We start from the raw sequence: 13,622 nt of genomic DNA, 5'->3' as shown, positions 1-13,622 counted from the left end.
AGCTTACTACGCGGCACAGGAAGTCTCAGGTGTAGACAGGGAGAGGATAGTTGCAATCTGCCTCTGGGCACTCATGCATAAATGAGCCGCCTTAGGCTTAGCAAGCTAAACAAACCTATTTGAATAATCCAACTTATCATTATAAATGTAGCAGCAGATCCATGACAATACATAAAGTATGATCCCTTAAGCAGAATTTGAGATTCTGATGTGGAAGGTTTTTGTTCTCTAAAATATAAACCGACAGGAGATTATCAAAATATGAACCATATGTAGACAAACGTTAGGAAGAAGACGTGCGTCCTGGTAAACAGTATCAAAGACTTACTGCGAGAGGAATAAAAAGAAACTTTGCTTTATTGTTTGGCCTTGAAACTGACAGTTACGACTTAACAACCACTTCAATGCTGTTTGTTTGGGTCTGTAAAAACAAGTCGTATCATCGTGTATCACCAGCCAGATGCTAAAAACTGTGAGCAAATAAGGAACACTTATCTGATTTTCAGATAAAACTATTTGATATCAGGAGTTTGGGGAAGGTTTTCTGGTGGCAGAATTTTCCTCTTCAATGAACAGAAACCATTCATGTGCTTTGTGATGCTTTCTCAAACTAACTTCAGTGAAACGTGAAGTATTTGTCACATAAATCTGTCACTGACATGGCCTAGCTGTGCTGGAAACCCTAAATCATAACCCCCCCATCTGCCCTCATATTAAATCCCAATTTAACCTCTGGACAGCGTTAATCAAGAGGAAACATGATGGCCCTTGAGAGGTATTATTATCAGCTTGCTCTCAAACTTGTAATCTCTTTTATCTCTTCTCTTTTATGTAGATGTCTCCTTGGGGCCAAAGTGCTAAGATGAAATCCTTACAACCGCACTAATGAATCTAACTCCTGCCTTTGGTTAATCACAGGATACCTTACTGTAGGTTAGGAATAAGCAAATGATGGTTGGGCTGCAGGGCTGAAAATAAATGCTTGATATAGATTTTGGTATTTAGGAAAGTGAAGAGAGAAATATCTTCTAAAACGTAATGAAGCCAAACGTAATAATGACTTAACCAGGGCTGTAGTGAGCTGGTTTGCTCCAGTTTGCAGCGACTACAAAGAGCCAAAAGTTGCTGAGAGGCTGAGGTAAGTGTCTGATGGGATAAAAGCAAAAATCACTGATGTAAAAAGAGGGTAAGTTTAACCTTTTAGTAACGGAAAAGGATAATCAACTCATGATAAAGGGTACAAACAGATGATTCAGGTGACCAAAGGAAAATAGCGAAAAATAGCGGTCAACAAAGTATGGAGACCCAGCTCACCCCCTCTCTCTACCTCCAAACAAAAGAAAACAGGGGGCCTAAATGAAGTGAATACCCCCACCCCTAACACATGACCCGCAAATAACCTAATTAACTGACCCCACAATAAACCATATTGTAAACAAACAACAAAAATAACACCACAAAACACAGACAGACAATAACCTACCCTAAACCTCAAAATAAGATACTATAAACACTCAAATCCTTCATGACTTGTACACTGTCGCTTCCAAATCCAACCCCCTTGTGCACTTGGACTCCTTACCAGCTGCCAGTACCATTTCCTGTCCTATCAATTGTACAGTTTCTCTTGGCACCTAAAATACATAACCTATGGTGCACTATGTGAAGATTGCGTCCTTTCCCGGGCTTTACATGATGCTCACTTGTCTGTTTCTGTCAGAGAGACGTCAGATTAAAGCGACTCTGCAATTGTTGGAAACAAGGAAAATCTGTGCAAGCCTGATGACTCTTTTGCACCACATACCAAAGCTACTGTTTAGTTTATACAGCCTGAAGGAAAACTGGACAGGAGCATGCTGATGCAGAGGTGTAGAGGTTTCTGTTTTAAATAAATGGATGTTATTGAAATAAGCATTATCTCTGAGCATCCTTTATTAACTGTAGAATTGTAAAACTTGACACTAGTGATTAACCGGTACTGGTCACATGATATACACGTGAATAGGAGGGGTGCAAGTATGTATTTTTTCCCCTGAAAGCACAGAATTGAACAGAGTGGTACACAAAAATTGTACCAATAACAACTTTAAAAGTTTGAAACCTATTCAAGGGATCTTGTGTCAAATAAAGGTGAGGAGAACTTTCACCAGGCTGTCTCGGTGGGAGGTATTTAATCTCCAGGAACTCCACCGGAGTGGTCAAGCGTGTAAAGCTGTGATTACAGGTTTGTGCACGTATGACTTAAAGGGAGAGCAGGGCGAAAAAAACATCCAGTATTATCTGCAAACTGCTCTGATTACTCACGATATGAAAGTTGTTTACTCCGGAATATTCAGGCACAAATCAAAGATCTTCTGTTGTGAGCTCTCCCTCTGTCACAGTTACACAAGATTGTCTCACATTAATAAACAGCCTCGAGAAGAAGTTAATACAGCAGACTCTTGCATGAAGAAGTATCTAAACTAAACATGTGTGAAGGCAAAATAGAGTCCAAAAAGCTGCATCTAGCTGAACTGTTAAGTAGTGTTTCCTCATTTCAAAGCAGACATTAATAACATGGACCCCTGTTTGAATTCCCCTCTGTTCGCCTCGACTGTTACATCAGCAGAAAGCCGTCTAGCATCAGATAGTCTACAAAATGCATAAAACAGGATTTTCTCAATTCTCCTCCCTCACTTGGCTCGTCTGAGACTCAAATCCATATGTAAACCTATATGGCTGGGGCATGAAAAGCTGCATGGGTGTAGTACTTTGTTCTGATCTCGGGGAGAGCAGTTGTTCCTCCTTTCACCCTTGTTTTTGGCCTGCAGCCCGGATCGTCTCATATTCAGATGTGGGTGACAGATCTCTGCGTGGTCTCTTATCTCTGTGGCGAGGCTTACTTCCTGTCTAACGATATAGGATTTGTCCTCAGACATCCCGAGTGAAATCAGGATACCGCTACAAAACAGACAACTGCGGACAATGATGTGCAATTTGTCATTGTAGGGATAATGGTAACAGTAGTGCCCTGTGTTTCTCTGTGGTTTGCGCTCTCTAACCTTCAAAGCAAAGGAGAAAGGAAGAGGTACAGCTCTTTTTAAAACCCGGACAGTTCAGTGGCCAAAGATGAGAGAATAATAGATTTCTCTTCTTTTGAGGTGCAATTTGGGGGAGCCATTAAATAATTCAGAATCTTGAGGGAGCTGAACTCCACTCTTGCCTACTTACTATTCACTTAGAACATGTTCGTAATGGTTACAGAACACCTGAGAGGTGGTACCACTGTGGCTGCTGACATGGTCCTAATTTTCTCCTGCAGGTATTCACCAGGGAGGAGGGCACAGTTGTGTTCAGGGACAGTGGGCTGTTTGAGGACCTTGCTGAGGAGCTAAATTAGATGCTGTGCAGGTCAGCACAGTTATGAAGCAACAATCCCACTCTGAGAACTCATTCTGGATTTTGGATAAATTGAAGCCCTCAAAGAAAAAATTTAACATTTATATTTCTAAAATATGTATTTAATAAGTTAACTTTTGTAATTTGATCCCTTTTTCTCCTCAGGTATAATAAGACTTTTTCACAGCCTTATCTTTTTCAAACCTGAATAAGTTTAGATCTGAGAAAACTGAATTTAGTAGCGTGGAGAAATCCCTCACAGATCCTTCCTGATGTATTAAATATTTCGATAGATTTAGAAGTTGAAGTCCTGAGCAGACAGCTGATCCTCAGTCTCTGGATTTGAAAAATGTCTGTCTTTCAGGCCATACTTGATCCCTAATGTTTGCACATTTAAGACATCATCAGGCGCCTAAAGAGCCTCCATATTTTGCCAGAATATGGCGTATCCTTCTTTTAGTCCAGCTCAGTAGCTCCATAGTGGAAGGAAGTTATGAAAAGCGCTGAGAAACATGTCTTAGGATATTCTAAGGTGTATGTTTTTGTATGTTTTGTTTAGAATCTACGGCACAAACTTCAAGATTTGAACAGAAGAGCTTGTGCTGTTTACACAATAGTGCTTTGAGAAACTACGCTTTCACTGAAGACACTGAAATATGAGCGTATTTTCCAGCAGACCCCTTGTAATGCTGCCTATAGAATATTTATGATTAAGATTATTGGCAAATGTTCCCGGGCTGTGAAAAATGCAAACCATTGGTAAAACAGGGCAAAAGACCCCAAAGGAGTTATTACACGAGTCAGCAGCTCCGTCATACCAGGAAGCACAAACAGGGAATACTTTAAAAAGCAAACAGCTGCTGCAAACCTTCTACACCAATCTATCCTCTACTTCTGCCTCATGTTTGCACTGCATTTCTTTTCCCAACAGTGTGTGTGGAAGATTAGTGGAAAGCACACTGTCTCTTTATTTCACTGTGTCAATTCTAACATGGAATATTGCCGAATGGAAGAGTAGTCAGACTGTGTACAGTAAGTGTTATACATATGTAGGAGGCAGCACTGCTGAGCTGCAGTGTTAACCTCCAGACTGGGGGAAGGGTACATGCAGGGTTGGTTAGTCCTGGGGAATTGAACCAGGAGGAATACAGAGCAGTGGTTTAAATTCATGAGCACGCAAAAGGGATTTATTTGGTATCGAAATGAAACATAGTTTAAAGTACAGATGTACTGATGAATTCGTTTAACATTCGACACCATTGATGAGCAACTGCATGTCAGCACCAGATATTTATCTGTTGTGTCAATGTAACAATAGCATGCTGGAGGACCTGACTGCTGAGTCTGAGAGGAGGCTTGTTGTTGGACTGAAGCTGTCACTTGTTGATCAAACTTTAGCGTGACATAAGAGGACACTGGACGCTGTGAGATTTCTTGTCATGGTCAGACTTGAAAGAAAATGTTGTTCGTGTGGAAGTGTTCCAACGTCTGAGAAAGATCAGCATCATGCAGTTTGCACGACATGTTCCAGGAGATGGGACTACGAGCAACAACTTTAATGCATCAAGTGTTATAGCAGAGATTTACAACAGAGCTATGAAAAACTGATGTCTGAATTGTTATGTTAACACCAGACTCGGCCTTGATTTGCACAATCGCTGCATCTTTAGATTAAACTGTTCTCATAGAGTCACAAGTACTATAAAACCTCCACAGCCTGTAAGACCTTTTTATAAATGCCTGTTCATAAAGGTTAAGATTTGTGCTGCATCTAAGTAGTGACTGGTTTTTGCTATGTTTCCATATGCATGTTTGAATATGCCTATTGTGCTTCCTGAGGATGAGTGTTTGACACGCAGGCCTCTCTCAAGGCTAACTCAAACACTGTAACTCGTCATAATTACATTCTCTTTACAAAGTCTTCCCCATACAATCTCAAATTGTGAGTTTTTCTGAATGTACGGGAATTTCTAAAGAAAAAAAATGAAGCCAACTGACCTCAACTCACCAAGAGTTCTTTCTACAGAAAATGTTTAACAGTTAGTGTTTTCTTTGGGGTTTGAATTTTAACAAGTTAAGACATTTAACTTCTCAAATAGCAACTCTCATTCATCATAACTTTGGAAAGTCGCCTGTGTCCTTGGCTTTCGGTGGAAAAGAATAAGTGAGAGTTCTCTCTGCAGGCATCTTTATCAAAGATCTTGTCGATGGGTTAGATTTGAGTGTCTGTCTGTTCCTAATACAGCAATTCCTGCGGCTGGCCTTGTCTGCCAAATTGTCATCCCGGGGAAGACAAAGACATGCCTTTGTTCAGTCCTTTTTAATTTGAAGGGAAAGAAAAGCGATGGGGAAATTTGGCACGGATCCAGCTAAATAGCGCGGGCACTGCAGGTTGATGTTTGTCAAGATAGAGGGCATTTTTAATAAAAGGCTCTTGTGCTGGAGTGTAATTCATCAAATGAAAAAACTTCTCAGTCCAGGCAGGGAAACGCAAGTGAGGTAGAAACGTTGTGATAATATCAAGTAGACTGTGCATGACTAAGAGGAGCAACGACAGAAAAATCTTTACAAAAACTACAAATGCAACGCATGATCATTCCAGCACAGGGGCTGTTTTTTCAGTCTGAAATCATGTTGGCTGTAAGAAAACCCTTTTTCTGAGTCAATCTTTGTCTAAGCTGTGGTGTTTTATTGTTTTATCTGTACAGCGTGCCTGTGATACAGTTGTTACAACAAAAAGTAGTAGAAACGCCCTGGATTTGCAAACGAGTAAGGCCCCAGGCAAAGCTAGGAATGCATGAACTGGTTCCTCCATGGTGGGAAAATAAGGACCATTGTTCTCTAAACAGGCGTTTAACACGCACAGAGACATCCTGCAATATGAGCAGATCAGCAGATGAACTTGTTTACGATGGTGGAAGTAGTTTGGTAGAAAGGAGAGGGCAGTTGGTGATGGCTTTATGTGGTTTTGTGGGGGTAACACTTAATTAGGATAGCAGTGGGGGCCTTGTTTATACACAAAGGCATGGGGAGCGTTGTCAGGATAATTTGTAAGAAGAAAAGGTGCTGGTTATGTGGTAATAAGTGAAACTAAGAAAACACGACACAGTTATCAGGAAGGGTTATGTCAAGGAGGTGTGTCTCTGCTGTAACCGCCACAGGCAGGTAGGGTAAGATGTAGATGAGAGGGAAAAAAGTGGAAAAGAAGAGGGGATGGGAGGAGAAGAGGAGGGGGCAAAGGAGGGGTGCTTGCCAACCTCCTGCCAGCTCCAATTACCAGTGTGAGTGGAGCGTGGCAGCTAGGGCGATGGGTCTAATCAGAGCCCTGCTGAAAGAGACCCGTCCCTGTCCTCCCGTCCCACTGGGAGGCTGCTGGAGCTCAATCCCACACTATCGTCAGCTGGCGTTTTTCCCCTCCACCCAGACACACTCGTCTCAATAGTGGAAAACACTCCAGAAAACCCTGCTCCTTCATAACAGGGGAGCCCTGACACAGTGGCACAGTACAAAAAGTTCTGTAGGAGAAAAATGCCTGCCTCATTTCCATTTCAGTGCGCCCTACTATCTTCTTCTCTCAGGAGCATAAGGTGGTGAATGACATGTGCTGTTATGAATGTTTTACAATACAGTTACACCATAGAGAGGTCCTATCACAGAGAACATGCTCTCAGGAAACATATGTGTAGAAATATTTATAAGAAAACAATGTGAACAGTATCTGTGTGGAGTCTCATTCAGCATCAACGTGCAACTTTAAAAATGAAGTCTTTTGACTTCTTTAGCGTTTACATCTGAGCTGATCTCGTTTGCAGTCAGATATAAAAAAGGCTGTATGATCTCCACATGCGCCTGTTGCCAAATGATGGATGACAACAATTAAAGGTGATGTCTCCTTTGATAGCGGGAACCAAAGGACCACAGTGACAGCAGCATAGCCACTTGCCTCATGAAATATTACTGCTCTAAAATCTACCCTTTCAAACATATATCAGTGCACTGTCTTTATACCAGGGCTCAAAAATAAAATGCTCACACACATCCAGAGATTATGTAGGTCATCTTGTTATTCCCCATGTGTGAGGAAGTGTTTTATTTAGCTCTTAACTGTTGGCTAAATGTTTGAAAAGAGCAATTTATTTTGATAAATGTGATAAGTAAAGAAGCCACGAAGGTTACAGTCTGAGTGTTTCCTATGCCACTCTGATAAACCTTTATAATTATTCACCCCTCTGCTAGTACAACTTGTGAGGTGACTATTTATAGAGCAATGAGTGTTGTCTGTGCCTCGACTGGTCTTGAGTCAATCTAACGCTCAAAAGCAGATAAGCCGTCTGCAAAAAACAAAGCGTATGCCCTGCGGCTGTTTCTAGCCAAGAACATCGTTGAGACAGACATTTGCATCTGCATGAGACACGGAAATGTGTGAGAGGTGTCAGCAGCAGCAGGAGGTGCAAATAGGGAGCCAAAGCTAACATGAATTCAACAGAGAGATCTCTATGAATAGATGGATCGCCGATGGTGTGTAAAACATTCAGCAAATTCATTTGGAAAATGTTAAACTGCATAGGATTTATGAGAAGGGAGAGAGAGTGAGGCGTTAGCCCTGCGGCCTCACCTGCTTCTGGGTTTGAACCTCCTAGCCGGCTATCTGGGGGCTTCTCTGAGTAGAGTTTGCATGTTCTCTCTAAAGCCTTGTTTCATATATGCACTCCTGAAATTTCTAGAACACTTCAGGACTGCCTCCCCTGGAAATTTTCCAAATGTTGCTTATTCACCATGAGGGGAGGGGATGACGTCAGAAGGACACAAGCATGCAACGCTGACAAGATATCCAAGATGCTACGTATTTAGGACATGTGCACAGTATGTACGAATGAGTGGAAAGGAACATACTGGCAACCAGAAAAAAAAACATTAAAGCAGCTTAATTTCACTCCCTCGCACTTGCTTGGGGTGAATTTCCTGAATATTTCCTGCTGTGTTCACACATCAGCTCGCCCTGACTTCTTCAAAACATTTTCTATGGGGCTGGCCAGAAAAATTCCAACGTTAAGGTCTGGGTGAAAATTTGGGCCATTTGTGTTCACACATGCACCCAGCTCAAAATTTCAGGTGTTAAGTGCATCAGTGCAAAGAGCTCCAAAGACATGCACGCAGAATCTTTGGTGACTAACTGTTCAGTTGTTATTCAATTGTGGTTATAGTAGCACTTCCCCTTAGAAGCATGACATCAATTATCTCTGAAATCGTGTGGTTGGTTTCACTTCCACCTTGTATGTGTTTTATAAACATGGAAGTACTTGTAGGTGTTTTTTTAATACCCTGTGACATTCAGGCGTTCAAGCAGCCACTAATAGGCCCCAGAGAAAACCAGACAGATCCGACCGGTATTCATGTAACTGCCTCTGCACTTTGACTTGCAAAACACAGAAGGGCAAGGAGTTCTCTCACATGTTCTGCCACGAAGGGCATGTGAGCAGGACCCTTCTGCTCTTCAGAAAAATACTAGTTGGCAGAGCTCCCACCACAGAGGTCTCCTCAGCAGGGATGACACGGCACACCCCGACATCAAAGACCCGGCAAGGAGGCCATTGATGTAATACTGTTGTAATGACATGAAAATTGTGAAAAATCTCCATGGAAATGGAGGCAATTGTACAATGTGCAATGAAATGTGCATTCAAATACGGCTGAATATCTTGTCGAGTCGGTAGCCTCTGGCACGCTATCTCTTAGACCAGGTGTTTTGGCAGTTGCTATGGAGATACAGGGGCATCAAACACAACAGACAGGCATAGACACACCTGCATGCAATGGACCATCACAACAACATAGTCATAACAAAAACACTGTTAATGCAGTTGTTAATACGTGCAGCATGATAGTGTTCATGTCGTTGTGCTGTTATTCTGCTGTTTATCAAAGTGTACTAGGCGTAAAAAGACTGTAATGTAAGCCGTGACCTTTGAAATAATACACTTTTTTGTCTGGCTGAGCAGAACATTTGGCCCTACTTCCTCACCCACCGGCAGGTAATCAATAACAGTCATCTAATTCCCCCTAACTTCTTCCTTCCCTCCCTCTCTTTTTATCTTTTCCCTCTCTCCCCTTTCCTATTCATCTCTACTTCTCCCTTTTTCTCCTATCTGATATCATACTTCCCCTGTCGTCGGGATGATCTACGGCCCTGCCAGATGCCCCACGCCAGTTATTTATGCTGAGGCGCACCGGTTAGTACATAACCGTGGCCTCCGACCATTACTGCAACCCAAGGGTGGTCTTCTAAATTCACATGGTTATGCTGACCGAGTCACCTTGTGGGACAAGCACTGCTGCACAGAATCACATCCCCCATTAACTACGCTGTGTGAGGAGCACAGCTGTAGGCTTTCATTCGGAGATTACAGCTCTACTTCTTGCCTTGTGGTCCAACCAACAGGAGTTTGATGGAGCACCCTTGAGATTACGGTATTAAAGAGTACACGGTTTGTGGTTTACTACTCATTTTTATGTAACTGCCTGGAAGATGGAAAAACCGGAGGGCTCATGGTAAATTCCTGCGCTAATACAATGTGGCTAATAAGACAGGCTATTCCTCCAGGTGTCTTGGAAAAAGAACAAGGACGGGACCGGGAATCAGGAAGCGTGACGGTTAATGAAATAAGGTCCATGAGAAGAAGCAGAGCAGCATTTCGCAAATAAATGAATTAATTGATCCTCTCCACAACTCAAATTAATCATCGGCAAAGCTTTATTGTGACATGTTTAGTGTAATTACGGCAGATAGGGATGGCTTTTATGAGTTCAGAGAAAGGCGGTGGATGTAGTGGAATGTGGCAGGTTCTGTTAATTAAATCTTCACTGGCTGGGCTCCTCTGACAGCCTTTACTTCTCCTCTCAGTCAGAGATAATGAATAATACACCCAGTCTGTGAGTCAATGTTGACAGTCTCAACTTTGTAGTGGTTCTCATAAGTGATGGGTGTTTGAAAATGTCCCAAATTGACATAACCTATTAAAGTTAGAGTAAGCAATTTGAGAAAAAGATTGCCAAGCAAACACACCTCCCCATTTGGTGCTCCTTCAGAAGCTCCGCCCCCAAAATTCATGGTTGTGCAATGCCAGAATACAGAAACTACCAAATGCACAATGGAGCCTCTCATTTAGAGGGTACGTTAATATATTTACTGCCATGATATTACAGATGGCATATGTTTTTAAAGTTGTTCCTGTCACGAGTGTGAAAATAGGCCTGCCAATGTTGATGCCAAAGCCAACAACATACCAAAGCCAAATTTGAAGCCGTGTAGAAGCTTGGACTTTGTGTTTATAATATAATCCCTTGTAACTTGAAAAGTAACAATGACTTAAATTCCACAGTGGATGATACAGACAGCAGGTAAAGTACTACTGTACAAAATAGTTGAGATTATGTGATAGTACAGCTCTGTTTCTGTTGGGTGAGGTTATGGAAGCAGAAGAGATGGCAGAGAAGAGAAATAGGAAGCAGCAAAGCCAAAGAAATCCACTCTTACTACCTAAAACTGCTCCTTACAGTTCATTGATTATTTTACTATTTCATCCTCTGTGGTTAGTGCGATCTTAAGTTCATTTGGAAAGGACAGAGACCTGCTCTCCCTGACAGCACTAGTCAATAATTGGGTTATAAATAATTAAAGAACAGGTAAGTGCTCCTAACTGCCGGGTGTTAACATGCCCTGACACTGTGCTTTAAGCAGGGCCGACCTGAATCTGAGTCTGCTCGCCCCGTCAACCTCCCCTTGTGAAACAGGTTAAAGATATTGATGCAGATGTAATGCATGCAAAATCAACAGTGCCTTTGACAGGTGGAAGCAAACCGAGCAACTTCAGCCTTGAAAACACAGCTTAGCAGCTTAGAGGAAATGGAACTGTGCCTCTTAAACATGAGAAAAATGTCAAGCTTAAGGCCGAGCTATAACCCTGGTAGTGAGTCAGGCCGTTTCTCCCCCCTCCCTTGCTTTCTATGGCCCAGTGGGTAAGCCAAGAGGGCTCGGTGTGTAAATGTGTGAGCAAAGGGGGTCAGGGTGAAAGGACTCCCATTAGCCAGCTCATTGAGAGTAGGTATTAGAACCCCCCCTGACATGCAGCCGGTCCATCCATCCATGGCCAGTAAGGGCCTGGGGAGCTGTTGACTCATTGGCTTTAAGGTGGACCTCGCTCTTTACCTGCAGGGGAATGGTCCAGGGCGCCAGTATTAAAAAAATAAAGGGAGCAAGCTATTCCTGTTGCATTTTGTGTTGTTTTTTGTTTATTCTCTCATACATAGAAAACATCTTACACACTTGTGCTGCACGTACAGTATCATAAAAGTCCAGCAATACATAGTCATAACAGCACGGGTTAGGATTGTCTCTGTATGTAGTTACAGAGTTCATTTTTGAGATTTGAGGTATCAAAAAGGTCAGAGAAAAAACTGCAGACTGTCAGAAGCATAACATACTTGGAAAAGAATGTCACACCGAAATTGCCAAAGCGTTCCACCAAATTGCAGCGCTTTTGTTTTAGATTTTGAAACTATCTTTCCCAGTAAAGGGATTTCTCCTTTTCTGATGCGCTGTCTGTGTTGGAGTGTTGTCTAATCATTGGTTTTGCATAACTAAGAGAAAGCTACTGCTGTTGCACATCAAAACATTGAAATCATTTACAACATGCAATTATAGGGATAAAATATGAAGCAAGTGTTGGAAATTTCTAAAAAATCAACAGTCATTTCACTGCACGATGTCAGCAGAAGACGTGCGGCATTCAAAGTCAGAAATGTTGTTATGTTAATAGAAGGTTTGACATGCTTTGTTTCTCAAAGGACATTTTTTGTCTGGACATTTTCATACAAAACTACTTCATCACTTTTTCAGTAAACTCTATTAGTCATTTCAGCCCACCCCTGATTCAAATTATATTGTTATGTTTTCCCACTGCCATGGCGAGGAAAATGCATGTATTAGACTTCTTTATTAACATCTGTTGAATGGGACAAAAGCTTAATAGAACCAAGATTTGAGGACAAGTTGAACCCTAGCTGTGCATAAAGCACTTCTAACCAAAGCATGGAGAACAGCATGAAGCAATGAACAAAATAATTTGATGCAAAATTACATTTTAGCTCTCTGCAGGGCTCTGACTGTGCAGGTGTGAGTAAGTGTTTGTCTTGCATTTGACCCTCAAATAACATTTTGATTTAGGTGCACATTTATGAGTGACAGTCTCCAGTACCCCGGGCGGAAAAATAATATTGTCTCTTCATATTTAGACGCCTGACTTCCCCCCCTGCTGGCCTTTTGTCTGGTTTGGAGTGAAAAACAACAACCCAGTTCAACATCTGTGGTCCAATAATCAGGATTACAAATGAATACAAATTCAGCTTTCAGCAAATGAATCAGTTCCAGGCAAAAAGGCAATATGACGGTATGTGACCTTGTTCAATGGAAGAATCAGTGCGACGCTCTGAATACACGCATGATGAGACACTATTGATAATCTCATCGGTCATGCTCTCACAAACAAGTCTTCAGTAAAAACCGTAATTGAATAATGAAAGCCTGTTGCAGCTGTTTGTGGCAGATATTTAATAGCATATGTCAAATCTCGGATGCCCCTGTCTGTTCCTGACAATGTGCAGATATTAACGGATGTGCATGTCTTGTCACATCTCCAATACCTCCTGACGCCCAGAGACGACATCCAGATGAGGGGTTCAATATGCCCTGACAACCAATGCTGGCCATAGCTTCAAGTTTTAAACAGTGACAGGATGCAGCTCTGCTCTCAATCAATGTATGACAGCAGTCAGCAGCAACAGAGTTCAATGTTTTACTCTGTAGGCTAGGCTGTGTATGGAGCCTCACCTCTGCAACACTGCAATCCATTACAATCATTTTACACTAACCATGACCACTAGCAAGCTTATTATATAAAACAGGTGATGGTGACTCAACTGGGAATGTTCTGGAGCGACACATTTCTTGTTTGTTTTATACGGAAGATTTTAATTCTGACAATTCTGACAAACAGATGGGAAAAAAACTGTCAAAAGCACAATTAATCTAACATTAAGGGCATTTCAACAAGGCTAAACACAGGCTCAGAGTCTGCAGGTAAGCAATATTGAATTGGTTCACAGTGTTTGGCTTACGTTAGCAGAGCTAGCACCACCAGCCTTCAGTCCTCCTCGCAGGTTAAAGTCCACATGCCTGTGCTGGTTAC

The 13,622-nt window shown here is 42.0% G+C and overlaps 1 protein-coding gene across 1 annotated transcript in view; it reads right to left on the bottom strand.

Annotated features, from left to right (window-relative positions):
* Positions 1–13,622, bottom strand: part of LOC117826330 (receptor-type tyrosine-protein phosphatase F-like) — a 462,221-nt gene that overhangs the window by 76,438 nt on the left and 372,161 nt on the right. The gene's annotated exons all lie outside the window — the stretch shown is intronic.

The sequence above is a fragment of the Notolabrus celidotus genome, chromosome 15, assembly GCF_009762535.1.
Source record: "Notolabrus celidotus isolate fNotCel1 chromosome 15, fNotCel1.pri, whole genome shotgun sequence".
Lineage (NCBI taxonomy): Eukaryota > Metazoa > Chordata > Actinopteri > Labriformes > Labridae > Notolabrus > Notolabrus celidotus.
The sequence above is the reverse complement of the archived record's forward strand: the minus strand, read 5'-3'. Positions and strand labels throughout refer to the sequence as shown.